Genomic DNA, 5,399 nt, shown 5'->3' with positions numbered 1-5,399 from the left:
CTGGATGACTGCATCTTTTTTCCATTTTACTATAAACCATGTAGAAGTACACAAATGGCACATAATTATTTTGAGAATGAGAGCCTCAGTATATAAATGAATCCCACTCAGCTTTCTTTCAGGCAAATTGTTTCCTTCTGCTTTATGTCCGTATAAATCATAAGGACCTGGCTGGGTGTGGTGGCTCACGCCTCTAATCCCAGCACTTTGGGACGTCAAGGCACACAGTTCACTTGAGGTCAGGAGTTCGAGACCAGGCTGACCAACATAGTGAAAGCCTGTCTTTACTAAAAATACAAAAATTAGCCAAGCATGGTGGCTGGCACTTGTAATCGCAGCTATTTGGGAGGCTGAGGCAGGAGAATCACTTGAACCCGGGAGGCAGAGGTTGCAGTGAGTCGAGATCATGGCACTGCACTCCAGACTGAGACGACTCCTCAAAAAAAAAAAAAAAAAAAAAAAAAGGACTGCAGGAAGAACTCAGAAATGTGATGCAAATGAGAAAGCCCCATTTGAAGCAAGTGTGAGCTTTGAAAATAAACCATGATTGTGTTTCAATAATAGCCCATTAACAAAGGTTAATTTTACTTAAATCCCAGAACATTTTGATTTTCAGGAATGAACTTCAAACAATTAGAATCTGTGGGGTAAACTTTTCAAACAAAATCTCAACATATTGTTCTGAGTAATACTATAAAAATATTTTCTAATTTAACATCAATTTTTTAAAGTAAAAAATCAGTAAGAAACCTATTTAAGCAAATAATAAGCAAACTGATAAACTTTTGAATTTACCAGAGAAAACCAGAATGCTCAATTTTAGCTTATAAACTAATGAATACTAAATTGAGACCATTTCTGAGCAGAATGAACTTTGTTTTTCTTTTGTGGGAAATGGAAAGGGTACTAATTAGGAATATGAAACATTATCGTATAATGAAGCTGCTGAATTGCTCCAAATTTGTCCTGAGTTTTCTTAGCTTCAGGGCTGTGTTGGTAATTTTATTCTCTATCTTTTGTCCAAGAATCAGCCACCATCTGCCTCAAAGTAAGTTTACCTAAACTGGCACTTTTGCTATCATTCTAATGGTTTATTTATTTAACTAGTGGATTCTGTCCTCATTACAGGCTGTTATATTAAAATTGCGAATCTGAGTCCAGAAAAAAAAATATATTGTATTCCAAAAATGTTAAGACTATCTTTTGGGTCTTTTCAGACTACTATCTTTCTACATTTATATAAACAAAATTAAATACCACAAGTTAAGAGAGAAAACCCTTAATGTAAACCTCTTCTATTCTGAATTTTAAAAAGATGAAAATTAGGGGAAAGAAAAGAAATTTAGCCTATGCTCTCCTGGCCGAGTCTCAGTTCTACAAATATGCTCATAAAATAATTCGTGATCGCAACTTACATTCCCCTACCCAACTATTGAATATTAAAGCTCTATCTCTTGGATTCTTCCCTAAGAGTCAAAGACAAGATATTAGCAGTACCTGCCCAATAGGGGTGTTCTCTACTTCTAAATGACTTGTGTCATGTGAGGCTCCTTCTAGAGTAAACTCTGTGCATGGGTTTGCATCTTCCTGGATTTTATCTTTAGAATGTGCTTTTAACTGGTTCTGATATTATTTCCAATTTCCTCCTAAGATTGGGTCATTTTTGGATCTAGGCCTGGTGATTAGACCCTGACTTCCTATCTAAATCCTGATAGCTTTCTTCCCCAAGGGACTTCAGCCTCTAACCTCCTCTCCTGTCATTGCATCCCTTCAGGGTAATTTCTCTTTTGGAAAATTAAAGAGTGATCTGTCTGATACTGAGCACCAAGATTTCCCAGGGACTCCTTCTTTTTGTCTTCCTCCCTGGATAAGGTACAAGAGAATTCCTTCTCCTGGGTGGTGGAAGAGGGGAGAGGCCACATGAGTAAAGAGAGGACAACCCTGGGCATAATTAAGGTTTACTTCAAATCACTTTCTTAAGGAACAGACTTGCTGCCAACAGTTGAAATTCACTGACTAAACATTTCTTCTGGCTTAGGAGTGGGAGGCAGTAGGGAAGGAGCTACACTAAATTCCTGCTGCATTCCTAGTATCTACATTCTCCATTGCCTGCCAGTCCCCAGTGAAAGCAAATGCTTTAAACACTTCCAGTTCATAAGGTGCAGGTGAAATCTTCTAAGAAGCAGAAGGATTCTCAAATAACAAGCAATTATTCAGCATATCCACACTACTTAGAACAACAGAATGATATGATAGTTGATTTTTAGCATTTTGCTTATACTGGGACTTGTTCTCCTTTTAAATGAAATGTCACTAATCCAGTTTAATTACTCCCGGTAGTGTGAGTTATAGGAAAATGCAGCAAAAAGAATGTGACTCTGTGACCCATTTTCCCATTGTTTGTGTTTCATAAAGGCAAGAGATTTGATTTCTCATTTTGGTAAACTTTTAGCGTGATTTCATTCATTATTTTATTTTCTTAGCTAATGTAACTGAAGCACCAAATACAGAAGTGGCAAAAATATATCTTAAACATCTTTTTTCACAGCATTGTTGAGGTTTAAGTGACATGAAATACAATTTCATAAATGTCAATATGTGCATAAACCCATAAGACCATATCCACAATCAAGATATTCAACATGTTTTACTGTAGGCTGTGTTCAGAATGCTCAGAGAACATTACCTAAAAAAAGTGGGGCCCAAAGCCTCCCGGTTCTGAAGTACGGCTTGGACTACAAGCAGAAAGCCTTGGCCTGTGGGGACAGTGTGCGCTTTTGGCACTTTTTGGAGGAAGAAGCTGTGAACTGCTATTATTGGCATTCCTGTCTCAGGTATCCTGAGAAGTTTTCCACTTTGTAAAGGTAAAGATGAACTGAAATGGGAATACAGAAGTCTTTTCTTCCAATCTTCACTATTTAATGGGAGTCACTTCAACTCAGGCAACTAAAATGAAGAGTAAACTCAAGCCCACTGTGTATTCTGTGCTTTGGTTGATATGTTCCTGGGATCCACAGATGTGGGCAGAGCACCTGCCTGGGCCCAGAACCAGGGAAGGCCATGGAGACACAGGTATGGTGAAGCATAGATGGGGCTAGAAGCCTCAAGTGAGTTCTGGCTCTTCCCATTCTCTCACTAGATTTGGAATAAACATGATGTACAATAAAATCTGACCCACTCACCTCCCCAGGCTCACCTCCCACCACCCTCTCTGGTATCCAGCTCACAGACTCCTTCAGTTCCTAGAAAGCGCCAAGCGTTCTTGCTCCACAACTCCTTCCTGCCCACTGTCTCCTGTAATGCACTCATTTCCCTTCTTAACTTGGCTCACTCCTATTCAGCCTTCAGTTCTCCCTGAAACTTCATGTATTCAAGAGGCCTTTCCTTATTCCCCAGGTGAAATTTAGCTTCACTGCTATCTCTTCTCATAGCATCACTTACCTTTCTATACTGGGACTTGGAGTTTCTGCCTACATATGTGTATAATTCTTTATTTTCCACCTACTGCCACTCTTCCTTTTTTCATCCACCCACCCAGCCACCCTCAACGCAAGCTTCATGAGGACCAGGCAAGTTTTGTTTACTGAACTAGTCTGTTCTCACACTGCTAATAAAGACATACCAGAGGCTGGGTAATTTATAAAGGAAAGAGGTTTAATGGATTCACAATTCCACACGGCTGAGGAGGCCTTGCAATCATGGCAGAAGGTGAAAGAGGAGCAAAGTCATGTCTTACATGGTGGCAGGCAAGAGAGCATGTGCAGGGTACTCCACTTTATAAAACCATCGGATCTTGTGAGACTTATTCACTATCATGAGAACAGCATGGGAAAAACCTGCCCCCATGATTGATTTACCTCCCACCGGTCCCACACACAATATGGGATTATTACAATTCAAGGTAAGATTTGGGTAGGGTCACATAGCCAAACCACATCATTCACTGTTGTGTCATCAGCACTGGCTGATGTGTCTGACTCTTAATAAGTGCTCAACAATGTTCTTTTGCTCCTTCCGCTCTTGCCTGCATTCTCTGTCCCTTACAATCCATTCTCCATTCATTCACCTAATGCAGCAGAGTTAGGACTCTTAGATATGCAGTTGATCTCTCATTTGCTCACTCAAAAGCTTAGAATGACTTCTAATGGCCTAAAGGGTAAAATCTGAATTATAGTGTAGCAGGATGTTCAAAACTCTTCACAACCTGAACTGGGGAGTTTTATTATTATTATTAAATATGTTTATTAAGCATACACTCTGCACCAGGCACTGTGTAGTCCCTAGGAATTCATCAGCAGACAAAACAAAGATTCCTGCTTTTGGTAGGTGGAGACAGAAGAAATAAATACTTTTTATGGAGTGGCAGAAGGAGATACATGCTGTGGCAATAAGGAGAAGTTGAGCAGGAAAAGTTGAGTAGGGTGTGGGTGAAGGGGAATGTTAAGGGGTTCAGGGAAGATTGTAATTTTAAATAGGATGGTCAGTGTAGGTCTAATTGAGGGGGTGTTTGAGCAAAACTTGAAAAAAAGTGAAGGAGTTCTCTGATTTCTGTGGAATGGCTTCTAGGAAGAGAAAACAGCCAGTGTAAATGCTCTAAGGTAGGAGCGTGCCTGGTGTGTTGGAAGAACACCAAGAAGGTCAATGTGGCCTGAGCAGAGTGAATGAGGGGGTGAGGATTAGGGAATAAGGCCAGAAAGGCAACAAGAATCAGGTAAGAATGACAGCCATTGTAACAACTTAGACCATCACTTTGAAGAGCATGGGGAACCATCGCAGAATATTGAGCAGATAAATGATGTAGTCTGATCTAAGTTTTAAATGCATTTTTCTAACCACTCCGCTGAGTTCCTCTGCAGATAACTGGGGAACTAAGATGAAACAAGGAGGCAAGTCCATGGCCACTGCAGTAATCTAGGAGGCTTGGACCATCATGGGAAGTGTGGAGATCTGCCTGGGTGCTGTTCATTCCTCACCATGGTCAGCCTGCTGTGTACATGGGCAGAGCAGCTTTCTATTTGGAGAAAAGCCATAGGCAAAAGAGTACAGACACTGGCAGATGGAAGGTGGACTAAAGGGGAAAGGCCCAAGGAACATGAGCAGGGCATTTAAACAACATCTACATTGAGGTGTCCTGAAATAAAGAAAGCATCCAGTAAAGAAAGCGTGTTCTAGGAGAGTAGGACAGTGGATGGACTAGTGCAAGATGGAAAGATTGCTGAGTCAGTTAAGGTTCAAAGACATGAGAGTAAAGTCTGTTAGTGTGGCTATGAGCTTTGCTACAGCCAAGTTCAACTGCATGGGTGTGGCACGGACTGGGCAGGGAATTGACAGAATGTGCAACAGTAGTGATTATAGCAATTGCCCATGAAACTTAACCCAAGTAAGATGAAGAGAGATGA

Source organism: Pan troglodytes, chromosome 8 (genome assembly GCF_028858775.2).
Source record: "Pan troglodytes isolate AG18354 chromosome 8, NHGRI_mPanTro3-v2.0_pri, whole genome shotgun sequence".
Classification (NCBI taxonomy): domain Eukaryota; kingdom Metazoa; phylum Chordata; class Mammalia; order Primates; family Hominidae; genus Pan; species Pan troglodytes.
The sequence above is the reverse complement of the archived record's forward strand: the minus strand, read 5'-3'. Positions refer to the sequence as shown.